The following is a 16,353-nucleotide window of genomic DNA, read 5'->3' as shown; positions in this document are numbered from 1 at the left end:
CCCAAATGACATTTGAGTTAAATAATGAATGGTCAGAAAAGGACAAAGGAATGGAAAGAAGCCTGGACACTTCACTGCACATCTCCAGTGTGCTCATATGACAGCAGGAGACGACGCAACGTAGTGATTAAGTTTTTCATCAAGAATGAAAGACACACAGATGTAGCCTATGTGATACTACTTGATTACTGTTGTATAAAAGCAATATCACACTTGAGGTCACAAAGTCATATCAGCTCAGCTTACAACCAAATCACAGCCAGGCTGATATACAGTTCATTTTGACATTGTTTAAATGAAGGAAACCCCCATGACGACACCCATTGGTTTGTGGACTCCCATTTTGAATCTTCAAGTTTAGCATTTTGGTCATTACCACTCTGGATTTATGGAGCTCAAAGTGATGAAAAGTGACAATATTGGGAGAGGTGACACCGAACAGACAGCCTGTCCTTCGAAGTGGCAACCACTTTAAATATGTATAACTTTAAGCCTTATTAAAATTTAAACGGTTGAGTTATGTAAAAATTCACCCCCCCTACAGTTGTCATGAGGGGAAAATAGAGACCCAAAATGTTGTTTTTTTTTTGCATCAGGCTGTATACATGTTTATTTGTGCTGTAAATTTGGGCATTTTAGGATTGACTTATTTATGGAGCCATCCTCAAGTGGCCATTTGAGGAACTGCAGTTTCTGGCACTATACGTTGGCTTTATTTTTAAGCCCCAGAGGTTACTGCTTGGTTACTACTTTTGATTGACCTCAGGGTACACGTTGATTATGAAGGATAAGTCTGTTGATATTCTATAAAGTTCTAATTGTTAGCAAATACCCAATTAAAGGCCAAAACCAACAACTCATTGATCTAAACATGTGTTGCTTGTATTGTCAAAGCTCATATATCTTATTTCTGGGTGCCACAGTCCTCCACTGTTGTCCAAAACCTATTAAAAACAAATCAATGAGCCACACCATTGCAGTGGGTGACATTTTTCTTCATTACAATGCACTCAGGCACTGTATCGTTTGAGCCGATCCTAGCTGCACTCTCCATCTGCCGTTAATACTCACCAGCACCAAATCCACAGTTGAAAACAGTTATCAACAAACACATCATTTACTCCTGTTTTCTACAAACTACAGTACTCTGCTCTTTTAGGATTTTAAAAAATTTTGTTTGACAGTAACAAAAATGTAGAATATCATGAGATTAAACCTTTGATCTAACATGATTTGAGGCTTAGTCAGTATTGGTTTCAGGTTTATCATCATCTAATCATTTCCTTAAAGGTCCAGTGTGTAGGGTTTAGGGGGATATATATTGGCAGAAATGGAATATAATATAATAAGTATGTTTTCTTTGGTGTACAATCACCTGAAAATAAGAACTGTAGTGTTTTCATTACCTTAGAACAAGCTGTTTATATTAACATAGGGAGCAGATCGCCATGTTGTAGTGCCATGTTTCTACAGTAACCCAGAATGGACAAACCAAACACTGGCTCTACATAGGGTCATTTGCATTGCCATGTTTTTTCGAGTCAGCCACCATAGTTAGCAGGCCATCTGCGATGTAAAACAATGAATTTAATATGAACCTGCTTAAATCACTGGGTCCATTTGTTTGGAGAGAGAGAGAGACCTCTGTGGATAATTCGACTGTCACTAAAAACCTCCCTAACATTAAGTTATCCGAGAAAAATGGTGAGTGTACATCAGCATGTGGTGGGCGAGCAACCCATTTGCGAGCAACCCCAATGCTGATTTATTCAGTTTTTTTAATGGTTTTAATAACCTGGTGTGCTTGTTTTTGAGAGGAGGAGACCTCTGTGCATAATTTGGCTCCTGGTGAAATCCTCCTGAACGTTTGGATCATTATTATTATTAGGTATCAAAGCGAAAAGGTGAGCACAAATTAGCAGGTGCTAGGCTAGGGGCTTGTCTCCAACATGCCAAACAGCATTGGAGACACACTGACTGATAATGTAAATCACTGTTTGAAAAGGTGAGCACCCATTATCAGGCACATGGCTAGCAGCCTGACTGCGATGAGCCAAACAGCTTGATAGAAACACTCATTTGTAATGTATACTGTTTTATTCTGTGTTTTTACAGGTTTAGTTCACCTTAAGCATCTTAAGTTTGCTCCTTAAGTATGACACCTCAGGCTTACACGAAATACCTCACCAATAACTGACTGGAAAGATCCCGTTGCATAAAACCGCAGAGCAGTCATTAGCCCTTTTTAAATAGGAATTGTGCAAATTTGCAGGAAAGCCCAATCAGTCTTCTTCCAGCATTTGCAGTATAAAAACAAAATCGGGAAGTGGAGAAAAATGCTGCCTACCTACTTTTGTTCATATAGAATGCACCTTTTTCGGGGCAATGGGGGGCATAAGCAAGTAACATAATGTGTAGCTCAGTGTGTGACGTAAACAGTGACGTACTCCGAGGGAAGCAGCGGCTGGTCAGTCCTTCGGCAATTCTTTCATAAGTTGGCCCGTCCTTCACCGTCCCCATCACTTGATGGTTTGTGGGGCAAGGAGGGTGCGCAATTGACCTATGGCTAAGCCACGCCCCCCTCCACTCACTTGGACAAAATATCAACATTCAGTGACTGGCGCTATGGCAGGTGTCACTGTACATGGCATTTTGCTGGAGTCAATTGATAATTTTTGGAGACATAACGATCAGATGTCATTGAGAAGTAAACAAAAGGGCCTAAACTACGCATTGGAGGGATGTATTCATCATTTTATTGTTGAGAAGGTCGATGAAAAGCTTAAATTACAAGCCAAAAATTTACAGGTCTCAGTGTAAGCGTGATAAACCGCATCTCGTTGCCATCACCATCAAAGACAACAAGATAGAGGATCAGCATTGAAAGGATAACGGCCTTTTAACCATCTTTACCAAGAGTGTCTCTCCATTAGTTTGGTGCTACAGTATTTACATTGAATCATTCAGGATAACGTTTGCCAACCTTTGTTATCTCTGCGATTACTATTAGCTAATTTTAGCTAACATTAGCTAGAGATGTTAAAGATACTACTTACTTACTTTACTTTATATTTCTTTCCAGCAAAGTGACAATATGTTGCCTCAAACACGATGTTGACTTACCTTAGAACAGATGTAGACATCCTTGTTAATCTTATTCACGTTGAGTTGATGTTGTGGTCTAACGTTACCACACAACTTTATTCAAAGAAGACACTTTTCTCGGTTTAGATGTACACCCCTTTGCCCAGCCTCTCAGGATACCTTGTGTCAGAGTTGCATGTACCCCATGCACACCGTTTGACCATTTTTAGACTTCATATCTCAAAAAAAGCTCATAAAATCGAACAAAACTGACCTTCTGTAATGCATTACAATGGATGTCCAGGCAGAGAATGGGAGTGTATGGGAATGGTTATATGCACTGTGATTGGCTCATCGCGTTTGAGGGCGGGGCTTAGCCATAGGTCAATTCCTTGTCTCCCCAGTTGCTCATCTTTACAGTGCCACTCAGATTTACGTTTCCCTCTTGCTACTAGCTGCTCATTCCTGCTATCAGCTGTTTCCTGTTTATCCACCCCCAGTGGGTTGCATGTGCAATGTCATCAACAGCTCCTCCCACAAGTCATCAACAGGTGCCTCGTTCTTTTTAAACCAAAAAGGTTCCACCAATATGTCTACCCTACGAGGCGGAAAATTGGGCACCTCGGATCAACTCGCTAATCCGGCTCTGAGTGTCTAAACGACAAAATTGAACAAATTTTAAGCAATTCCTTCAGTTATAAGACCAAGATAAGGAGAAACTTAAAATCCTTCACCATTTTAAGGAAACCTTAAGGAGAAGATCTGAGAATGTTTTTGTGCAACCGTTTTTGTTGTTGTTGGTTTTTTTTTTACAAGGAAATCTTAAAAATTTCAACTTAAGGTGCTTTGTGCAACTGGCCCCAGGTCCTGTGTTTTGGAGAAGAGACCTCTGCAGATCATTTAGCTTTCTGTAAAAATCTCCTGATCAATGAACACTGAAGGAATCCCAACTGCTAGGTCAAGCTTTGCACGTGAGAAATTTTAGCTGATTGCAATCTGAGATCCTCACCGCACGATGCCTCTAAATCGTACACAGTGCTCCTGTTCAAAGAGTGTGGTTCAGATGGAGCATTAGATGAAGATTTCATGGAGGGGAGGCTTGTGAATTCAGCAAATTTCTCGGGAAAAGCTCCATAAAAGTCGTTAAAAGTGAAATTCTTAAATGGCATTTTGCAAGTTTACGACCGTGGGGCCAGCACTGTAATGGCAGCATTACTTCAGCTGGACTAGTATATTACAGTAAAGTTATAGTATATAATATAGTATATTGACAGCAACTCTTCATAGCTCTCTTAAAAAAAAGGATGAATAATAAATGACTACAGAGTCTCTGCTGTGCCTCATACAAGTGTGTGACGTCTACAGTGACAGCGAAGACAACTTGGATGTTCTCCTGTCTCACTCTTTCGGCGATATGAGCCACCGAGGGACAGAGTGGAATTCGGGGCAGATGCAAAATGCAATGCATAACACTCTAGCAAGTGTATATATGTGTAATCAGTAGTTAAGCATGCTCTCCCTCTTCCCTTGATCCCTGTCCTCCCCCTCTCCCTCCCATCTAACAACACTTTCACATCACTCATTTCATTCACTCTCCCTGACAGACTTTCCATTTCCTCCAAATAGATAAATAAGTACCATTCAGAGAGAAGCGGCACCCACATCTCTCACATCCATTTTCAGCCTTGGGTGGCCATTTATCCAGACAGAAATAGATTAATAATGTATCTATATTCACTCCACCTGTCAACTGCCTGGACTGCAATGAGGTCAGGACACATAACAACCTCATGAACCCAGTGAGAGTGTAATGTGGATGTTTAACACACAGGGACAAAGACATACAATGCATACACAAGCAGATAAGCAGGCACACGTTCAGACACCCCCGCACCCGCCTATAGCCGTATATACAGAAACACAGTGAGATTAAGAGATGAAAGCTTGGGTTTGGATTACTCCACAAACACTCCAGCTGTTTCCCATCAGGGTGTGCCTGTCAGCATCTTCTTTACCCAGGGAACTGTGCTGTTGATTCTGACCTTTAAATCACTGTCTTTGACTTCTGTCTGCAGAAGCCTGGGACTCTATTTCGCTGCTAGGATTGCTGACGGGAATCAATTTAGCACACACTGCAATATCTGGTCTATAGGATAAACGTTGTATGCTCCTCGGGACCACTGCAACCCCATGGATGCTACAAACAGAATGAAAAGACACACACACACACACACACACACGCAGATGTGTTCTGCTGAGCTAAAGCTTTGGTCTTTGTGCGTGAGTATTAGCATGAGATATCACAAAGCTACATCAATAATTTTTCCACAAAGGAGAGGAACTTGAAAACAAATAGACAACAGCCCTGAGCAGCATTATTATTATGCCATTAAAATCCTGTTTACGTCCACTGAATGAATGGAAGGCTGATGTTTACTCTGCTTTTAGCTGTTGTTTGGACTCAGGTTCTCAAGTTAGATGCTCACGTTCTTTTTAAAGGGATATTTAGGATTTTTTGAAGTAGGGTTGTATGAGTGACCAAGCCATAGTCAGTGTATTGCCTACAGTAGATGTCAGTCGGCCCGCTCCCACTTTGGTGAAGCAGACAGGAGTACTGCCATGGAAGCAAAGCTATGTACTGCTGTAGATGGAGGTTAGCAGCAAAACGTATTTCAGCCACTTAATAAAATCAATATCAGATTAAATTAATGCAACATTTTCACCGTGGTAGCTTGCCATCAAACAGCCCTTTCCTTTGGCACTACATTTTTTCAGCCATAAAACTTCAGTAAGTTCTTCTTTTGTATACTCCGGTTTATAAAGATATCCTCTTGTCTCCACAGTGAACAGCATTTCATTGTCCCTGTCATCATCTCCATTTTAATTTTTATTTTCTTGTATTTGTTGTCTCTTCCATGAACTACTGTCTGACCCAAACAGCTGTGTGGCACAATGGCGCTTTTGCGTAGGAATACACAAGCTCTGAAGTTGAGAAAATGTAGGTTCCAAGGACAGGTGCTGTCTGATGGCAAGGTGAATATATTTTTTATATAATGTAACATATAGCAACATGTTGGTGGATAAACAGAGGACTTTTATTCCTCTGATTAGTGTGTGCAAGGCTGGAATTATTTTCATTGTTGATTATTCTGTTGATTACTCTTTCGAACTACTTAGTTATATGGCCTAAAAATGTAAGAAAATGATGAAAAATGTTTATCTGTATTTCTAAAAGCCTAAGATGACATCATCAGATGTATTAATATACGCAACATAAACATATCCTTCATATAGCATTTACTGTCATACAGTGGTAAAAAACAAACAAAAAAATTATAGAATATATTCACATATAAGAGGCTAGAATCAGAATTTTTACTTTTTAAAATGTTTTACTCAAACCTATTGATCGATTATCAAATTAGTTGGCGATTAGTACAATAGTCTATATCTAAGTGATTAAGTGTTGCAGTTACACCTATACCGATTCTTTTAGGTGGGACTTTTATTAGGTGGCTAAGGGTGCTTTCAGACCTAGAGTTCGCTTGCTTTGGTCCGAATCAGGGACTAATTTTGTTTCAAAGTTGCGTAATTGCCTAGAGTTGGTTTGTGTTCTTACAGCAGCAATATCAAGCAGGCAAAATTTTGCAAGCGGACCAGATAAAATGCCTTGTGTGAGAAAGGTGTTCTTGACTGATCAGAATTTTCATGTGGGAAAAATCCAGGAAGTAAACAAAAAGCTGAAGAAGAGTACACTTGCAAGATAAATGTGACACTTTCTAATGTCACAATGGAGGGACAACTACGCAGGTTGATCTTAGCACTAGCCTGGTTCCAGACCATAGACCCAGCCCACTCAACTGAGTAGGCTTGCATCTCTGGTCTGGCATACTGCAATGAATTTGCGATTTATCTCGTCCAAACGATGGACGGACGAATGAATGCCGGGGGTGGGGGCGGGTCTAGCGATTAGCCAATCAGCGCCACACTGATGTCAAGCTGTACGCTGGTGGGTTACTGGTGAGGATAGCAACAATGGCGACCGCTACAGATCCTACAGACCACATTAGCGATGCTATCGAGGTATTTCGCCACTACTCGCGTTAATGGAGGACCAAATTAAGGAAGCTGCTAAACTGGATTTAACAGCGATGCAGCTGGGCGTGCACGACGACGGAGACATTTTAAACGGGCAATGCTCGCTTGTTTTCAGCAGCCCCGAGGCATGGATACTAATGACGTCAGATTCTGGGTGAGTCATTGATCTCTACTGATTGTTTAGGGAAAAATCAAATTCCCTCCCCCTTGTAAATCGCCTTCAATGGAGGCGATGTCAGACTGAAGGTTCTGGGAGCTTCAGTCTGACGCTCAGGCTATCTTACCACTGGTCATCGTGTATTATATTGCTGTCATTTTTCATTTTAGGCAAACCATACAGTTTGAAAACGAGGCGCAGCTCCAACTAGAAAACAATGTTTTGATGTATTGGATGTGCTGATTGTATTAAGGCAGTACAGGAGGAGGCGCACATTAATAATCCTCTGGAGCTCTAACATGGTCATGTTGTTTAACCCAAACAATGTGTAATGTGACTGCAGTTGGTTGGGATCAAGGTCAGAACACGTTCCCCACAAATGAACCACAGAGTTTGTTTGTAACCGGACCAAGACCACCCTAAAATATATTCAAAATCAGTAGCCATGTTGGTTGTTTACGAAATGCATTCACTCCGTTCTTGTCCCTCCTATTCTGATGATGTGCCCAGCCCAAAGTTATAAACGGTTGTGATTGGCCCGGTAAGCTTTAACTGATGCTAGAATGCGCCTTAATGATTGCATGGCCAGACAGACAGAAATCGAATATGAGCTTGCGAGATCAGGATGGTTTCACCAGGCTACTCATACAGTCCAATCCAAACTATCCCTTTAAGCTAGTTGCTAACTTTGTTTGTCTGTTTGGCGCCTGGCAGCCCAGATAGTAAAATCTGATTGAATCAAGATTGAAATATTGTCAGCCAGAAGTACTGAATCTAAACTGATGCCTGACACTGAAACCAAATTGAATCAATACTGATTTACTCATCACCTAAGAGGATGTCTGGGATTTGATTTTAATTGATTTTGTTATACTGAGACAAAACACAAGTCAATCAGACATTGTTTTGGAAACAACATTTGTATTGTTCTCAAAATGTAAATAAAGTTCAAGAAAACTTTTTCTTCCATAGAAAAATAGTTAACTCATAAACATTTCCAAAAAGTAAGACCAATATGATCAAGTTAAATTCACATAATGTTTCTGACACAAGGATTTAAGTGTGCCTTATGAAACTACACTTCAAGATCAAATATATAAAGTGAAATATAATATCACAACATGTCTTACAAATTAGAACAGTGAGTGAAATACTCCTACAATCTTAAAATAATCACCTCAGGTCAGATCAGACTCGTGGAAATTAAATTATTTTTCATCTGAAGTTGTTCCTTTGTCGTTCCTCCTGTTCTCTTTGTCTCAGCGTCTCTCTTTCTCCAGTGCACTTCCTTTCTGAAACCCTGAAGGTCAGCCTCAATATATTTTTGTGCTGCAGTGAAGTTAGAGGGCAAAAACAAAAAAAGATATAAACCTATTTTAAGATGAGTGCAGAGGGAATAAAAATGAGTAAACCCTGCAAACACCAGGGAAAGAATATAACATTGATAGATATGGAATTATATTATAACAAAGATAATGTTTATACACATTTTCAAATGCCTCTGTTTTTTACATTTAAGACAGTTTGTATTCAAAACAAGACATAGTGATCACTAATTAAGTTTTTATGGTCAACACACAGGTCATTCAGGTTTTCAGGAGTTTGTGTATCTTGCTGAAATGAAGTATGTAAGTAAGTTAGTAAATGAGTATCAATAACGTTCTTCCTAACAAATCAAAGACCTTATTTTATTATCATGATAATGGATGACATTAGCCTATCTGGCATTTTGTTAAATAAATAAATACCACATTACAATAGTTTACAAGACAATAATATAGTGGCACTTGTTCAGGTGATTGTTTTTTTCAAGGGTTTCTAGAAAAATCTGTTTTACATTCCTCAAAGTGAGGTATCTAGGGAAAAAAGTATTATTTAGGTATTGCTTGGTTTTGTCTTCCCCCCTGGCAGGACAGAAGATCTATACAATCAGCACAATTTCCAGATTAGTGTCACCAATTCAGTGTCTGACCAAGTGCCTCCCCGTCTGTTCCTGAGATATGACATTGAATGATGATGTCATAATCAAGTTGACTTTGGACTTGGATTTAATCGCTACATCAGTATATCCTCAGACATTTGTGGGATTTTTTTTGTCATAATTGTCATAAATTCTTGAGTTATGGCTGAAAATGTGTTTTATGTGGTCACACTGACCTTTGACCACCAAAATCTAATCAGTTCTTTCTTGACTCAAATTGGATGTTCGCGCCAAATTTCAAGAAATTCCCTCAAGGTGTTTTTTAGATATTGCACTCCCCAGAACGAGATGGATGCAAGGTCACGTGCACTTTACTTTTGACCCTTGACCACCAAAATCTTATCAATTCATCCTTGAGTTCAAGTGAACGTTTGTGCCAAATTTGAAAAAAAAAAGAAAAAAAAATCCCTCGAGGCATTCTTGAGGTTTTTTGCCTATGAGAATGAGAAGGATGAAGTCACAGTGACCTTGATTTTTGACCTATGACAACCAAAAAGTAATGAGTTCGTCATTGAGTCCAAGTAGACATTTGTGCCAAATTTGAAGAATTTCCCTTGAGGCGGTCTTGAGATAACGCATATGGACAAATGTATGTGGGTACATATGGATGGACATCAGGACGGATGGATGGAGGGATGGACAACCCAAAAACATCATGCCTCCGACCACGACTATCGACAACACAGAGGCATACAAATGAGGGTGAAAAGGTAAAAAAGTTCTGTAGAGCTGCAGGGCTTGGTGATAATTTTCTGTAGGTTTGTCAGTACCATATGACTCCACACACTTTGCCCAGAGATAATTATGCGTTAATATAAAAAAAAAAATATATATATATATACACACATATATATATATATATATATATATATATATATATATATATATATATATAAGATCTTTCTTTAATATAATATCTGTGAATTTCCTGTGGTGCACACATTTTTATGCAAGTGACACTTTCTATCATTGGGATCTAAGATGTTGCCCAATTTACTGTCTCCAGCAAAGCTGAAGCCAGCGTCTGAAGAAAACACCAGCAGATGAGCCACATTCCTCCAGCCGATCAACTCCTGCAAGGGAGGAACATCAAACAGTCAATGAATAGCCAATTGGCAGCAAATAGAGCACTGTGACTGATATAAGTGTTTCTGACAGGCTTTGGGAATAGAATTACCTTTCTGCTTTTGCATGAAATCAAATGACTACGGATGAGTAATACTTTATGCATTCACGCTCTGTAGGACTGAAATCTAAAACCTGTCATTATGAAATTATTGAAGTCAAATTTTCAAATTGGAAAACTCAATAATGAGTTTAAAATCCACCCAAAACTGACTGGTGTGGTTTCCCAAAGGAAGCTTAGTATTCTAAAACACCCCTCACATCTATTGTCTGCAGTCTTTTCACTTCCTCCACATAACGCCCACCCAAACCAAAACAACAATCTCTGTATTGCAGTCCTGCTCCCTGCTGGGCTTCCACACAGACGGCTGCGTGCATCGGGACATTCAGCCCCCCCTCTGGTAAACCCAGGTTACTAGAGATCTGCTGCTCCCCTACAAGCTCTGTGAAGAGGCTTCTGTAGGTGTAAGGCTCTAGATGTGGTGCTAGGTCAAAAGAGGGATGCAGGGGCAGGGCTTAGTCGTCTTACAGTGTTTCCTGAGCATGTCCCTGCAGTACTGATGTGTTGCATCGCCGTCTTATCCACAAATGCCCCAAAGCCTTTTGGAGTGGGAATGAATGGAGGGGAGTAAGAAGTAGTACAAAGTTTTGAGATGTAATTTTGAGACTGAAGGGTGGAAAGTGAATAACTAATATTCTCCATTCTCTCCAAAGCTACCAGTTGTCCTTGAGCAAAGCGCTTAATCCCCAATCACTACTAGCAGTGCTGCTCAGTGGCCGGTAGTAAGATTATGATTGTACTGGGCAGCTCCCAGGTGTGTAACTCTGTGAATGTGACAAAAGGGTATACCATATAAAGGAGTATGGAGGTATAAAAAAGAGAAAAAAATTATGTTAGCCTACATTTCAGGTGAGAAGGAAATGGAAATTGAGGCAGACAGACCCATTCTGCAAGTCACTAGTAGTATTCTTCATTTCTTCAGCTCCCAGCTTCTTGACATTGGCCACGTCACCCTCCATGGAGAATGACAGATCCATCACATAGTACAGGTTTATAAGGAAGTAAATGAAATGTGGTCACTCTACAGCTATGTACATGGAAACACATTTTAGCCAGGGGGTGCTGTGCAGTTATGTGTGCACATGACTATGTATGTACATGCACTAAGACGAGATGGATGCCAGCTGAGGACCGCTGTTCCAGACATAGAGTACTTTCATCAGACCAAACAACTGACACAGACACATTTTCTCTCTGGACTGCATATGCCAAAATATCTAATATTTCTTTTGAATGGTGTCAGACATCCAGTTGGCCATTTGGTGAAGCAACTTAGGCAGTATTATAACATAAAGTCCACTTGTCTGGTGCTTTGTCAGTAGCTAGCTATAAAACTTGTAAGTCCCTCGTGTCCAAGATAATTGTCTAAAAAGATGCTCCCAAACTCTCCTGCTGAAGTTGTCATGTCTGATCAGAGAAATTAATTCAATTCACTCATTTTAACAGTTTTTCGTGTATTTTCTCACAGTCACCAAATCACACGCTACTTGAAATTTAAAACAAATGTTTAGATAGCCCATGAGCACCTAGAGCTCACCTGGCAAAATTCCACTGGGTGACGGTAAAAGTGTCATCAAAGTAAAAGTGTCACCAAAGTCCGTAGACTTCCGCCGGTGAATGAGCAGGGAGTTGTGGGTGCTCTAACACCACTCACCTGCACACACAATGACACAGAGCTTGTTGAAAATTGGTAACGTTTCCCTTTCAATATTTTTTTTTTCCACAATTAAATTTTTAAAGGGAAGCAAAGTTCCCTTTTAGGAATTTGTTTTGTGGTAGCTTGTTTCTTTGGGGGCTTCTGGGGTATTTGGAATTCATGACCACAGTATTTCTACCTATGGTCCTACAATATGGTTTTTACAAGTAAGACTGAAATCCCAAACTACATACTTCCCCATGAGTATACTACATGTATCATTTTGAAATCACACAGCAAAACAAATAACAGCTTGTTTATGCTGCTGTGCACCTTCTATCTATACCAGGAGTACCACGCTTCCCACAAAGGCCACTGCTTCTGTTTGCAAACAGGACCTTTGCCTTCTGTGCCACTGCCAAAAACTCTCTGCTGTTTTTTTTTTGTTCCCTGAAAGAACAGTTCACTTCACTGAGGTCTGAAGCAAAGCACATCACAACTGCGATTACAAGACTTTGGAATTCCTGAGACATCACAGCCTGTGTGTCTGGACTTTTCTAAGTGTGTGTTTGACTGTCACCAGACCTCCGTCACCTTAATGAAACAATGTGGAAGATATTTACTACCATCTGGAAAACAGGAGAAATGTGTTCTAATCTATACGAGAACAAAAAACATGTTTTTTTTTTAACCAGCATTGATGATAAGATACCCCACCTGGCCTGAGGTGCAGTTGCACAGTCTGAGCCTGGAGTTGCGTGACCAGTCTGTGCCGCTGTTGGTGTCTTTGTTCTTAAGGGTGGAAGGTGATTTTTCAGTCCTTTAGAAAAACAGTGGAACCTCTGGGGTACTCCAAGCGATCAAAAGGACAGCCCCTCCTCTGCAGTGCCCTGGCTGTGTCACAGTGCTCCCATACGTGCTGGCCCACTTCTAGAAAGTTCTTGACACAGGTTTAGGTTGACTTCAACCCTTTATATAAACATTCACCCACAGAAACATCACACTAAGACAGCTACTTAAAAAACTAACTGACACAGCATGTATTCAACTATAGAGCTCAACAGTCATTTGCATAAAGAAATATCACTGATTGAGAAGGTGTCAATGTGATAATGAAAAACAGCATGTGTGTATGTTCTGTCTCTCATAACAAGGCTGCATCTTTTGTATCTAATGTGCAAATTAATTTAATGAAAAATTACACAAACATTTAACACATTTATGATGGTTTACTTCAACACTTGCTTTTATGGTATTTATGTTGGGACAAAATTCAGCAAGCAAATATGACTGGTCAACACAACATGTTAACAACAACAGAACATGTGTCAAATGTAATATAAATCATTTTGACCATATGGCATTTGACATATGTTGCTAGCACATAAGTAATGTGTTTTTCTAGATTTTAAAACTAGATTTCCGCAGTTTTGAAACATTACAACTGCCTTTTTATAGTACGCAGAAAATCTTGTTTTTCCCCACAATTTTATTTCAGTCAGGAACACTTTAGTAAAAGAAAACTTTATTTCTATTTGCAGTATTGTATTTGGCAGTATGGCTCTGATCTGGGGCCTCTCTGCTTTTCCTTGGGCCTACGCAGGATAAGGATATATATATATATATATATATATGCACACACATATATACATATATATATACATATGTATATGTATATATATATATATATATATGTATATATATATACATATGTATATATATATATATATATATGTATATATATATACATACACACACACATATCCTTATCCTTTAGCAAGCCAATCGCCAGAAAAAAATGTTGGCATTTTACATTTCTACAAACCACAGATATGTTACATTTATGTGTTATTATGTAGCTGATTCGATGAGTGTGTGTGTGGGTTTAGGCACAAAAAACACTTGATTATGGTTAGGAGAAGATCATGTATTGGCCTAAAATACCTGATCTGGGGGACACACTTCCAGAGGGAAAAGCAGCAATGTGTCGTTTAAAAATAAAACACTTATCGTGCCCAAAACACTGTGGAAACACAGTGATGGGTCGCTATAAAACACCTAAATTTGGTGCCTAAAAAGCTGCTAAAAGACAGCCATGACTAACTATATCAAAACCGGTTTGGTTTTTTGTTGGTTTTGAACAGTGGTCTGCAGTAGTGGCAGGCATCTCACCTAGGCAACACACCATCCACCATCCCATCCACCTCCAAGTGACAAAGTCAGCTCACATATTTGTTTCCTTTCGGAATGTTAATAAGAAACATATGAAAAGTCCAAAATGTAATGTATTTGTGGTTTGCAGAAATGTACAATAACACTGTTTTCTCCTGGCGACTGGGCTGCCTTTAAAGGCCAAATCACTAGTTTATCATTCCATATAAATTACATTACAGTTGTAGAATTTGACCTTCAGACAGTCAGTATTTTGGTGAGTGTGGCAAGAGTGTGTGTAACATCCACTGACTTTCACTGGCCTCTGTCTTTTAGAAGAGAGCTGTCTCTATGGGTCTTTCCCAAACCACTCCCTTAACTACCCTCTCCCTATCCACTTCCACTCTGTTTCACCATTTACACTGAGAGTGTGCCACATTAAGTGCCGTCTCAAACCAATTGGTGTGGAGTGGAAGTGGGTCATTAAACCCTCAAACAGCGACCCTGCACCAATGCTGACTTACTGACCATGTGCAACGCAGAACTGTGGTCATCATGGAAGAAGCTTCGTACAAATAAAGTTCCACACGACTGCCCATAGGAATGTAAACTGTTTAAACTAAAATAGACATTTAATATTGTCATACAGATGTTAACAACTTGAATGGTACATTGTATTTAGGATCAATATACACCTCTCTAGTCTCTATAAAACGGTAGTCGTGTTTATTTTGTAACAGGAACTGTAACAAAAATGAGCAGCTGATAAACAGAGTGAAAAACGAGAAGCTGTTTACAAAAGTAAAAGACAAGAAATGTCACCAATAAATCTCAGGGATATGTTTTATTCCCCTTTATGTATTAGTTATGTATGTGCTTATTTGTTTACATATTTATTGATTCTTTTATTGATTGTAATGGCGAATCGATAACATAAGCTACCAAAATTCTGGTAATTTTACTGTTCTCCCTAGTAACCAAGTATGACAACAGCTGCCAAGCTATAAGTGTGTCCCAAAGCTTGCCACTGTGTTTACACCCTACACCTCATTGTAGGGTGCTTCATTCGGCTGTGAATGTGACTACAAACGGAGTAACACTCTGAGACGGAGTGGAAGTGAGCAGGGTTTTGTAGTAGTTTTAGAAATACCTTCTGTGTTCTAAATCTGACACACCCCTTTTCTGAGTTCCTGATCACCCACACCTCTGCCCGTTTAATCACACCTGACCTGCATTCAGTCGTCAGTGGAGCAGTATATAAACTCCAAGACCACTGTTCATTGCTTTTGGCCACAGAGCTGTTTGTTGGGCTGTTGCTGCTGTTTGTTTCTGGTAAAACTCTGATTTGGAGATACTAGTGCTACAGCTCTGTTTAATCCGTCTGAAGCCTTTGTCTATGCTGACAAGGGAAGCCCAGTAGGGGTTCTCTGCCTTTTTATTTTTGCTTCACTTTTCTCCTATTTTGTGGCTACTCAGGGAGCTTATTAGGCTATTGTCTTTGTGTTTATTTCCACAGGTAAAGTGCATTTTTATTTCCCAGTTAGTGTTGAGTTTTGTTTATTTGCCTTAGAGACCATGATGCCTTACTTGCTTCCATTTCTGCTTTTGTTAGTTGGTTAATTTCATTTGTTTTTTACATTTTACAGTTTTAGTTTTACACCCTGTGTTCCCCTAGACAATTAAGTAAAGGTCCAAATAGTTCATTTCCTGGCTAAATGGTATCTCATGGACAAGCAGCAACAGTAGGCAGGCCAGAGCAGTTTAAATAGGGCGCCCTGAATGGGATTTGGGCTGTTTGAGATCAGCTGATGTAGCTGGGATATGAGCTGAGCTTGACATCATGTCCTGCCTGAACTAATGCTATGCTCAATTGTTATGGTAAAAAAAAAAAAAAACAACGTTATGTGTGTGTGTGTGTGTGTGTGTGTGTGTGTGTGTGTGTATACATATATACATACATATATATACACACACACGTGTGTATATATATATATATATATATATATATATATGTCTTTATGCTGTATGCAGCATTCAGTGCATATCTACAGCCCTTTTTA

General features: G+C 39.5%; 1 pseudogene; it reads right to left on the bottom strand.

The window, feature by feature from the left end:
• The window catches only part of LOC125882278 (integrin beta-1-B-like), a 40,991-nt pseudogene that overhangs the window by 15,677 nt on the left and 8,961 nt on the right, over nucleotides 1-16,353 (bottom strand).

Source organism: Epinephelus fuscoguttatus, linkage group LG21 (genome assembly GCF_011397635.1).
Source record: "Epinephelus fuscoguttatus linkage group LG21, E.fuscoguttatus.final_Chr_v1".
NCBI lineage: Eukaryota > Metazoa > Chordata > Actinopteri > Perciformes > Serranidae > Epinephelus > Epinephelus fuscoguttatus.
The sequence above is the reverse complement of the archived record's forward strand: the minus strand, read 5'-3'. Positions and strand labels throughout refer to the sequence as shown.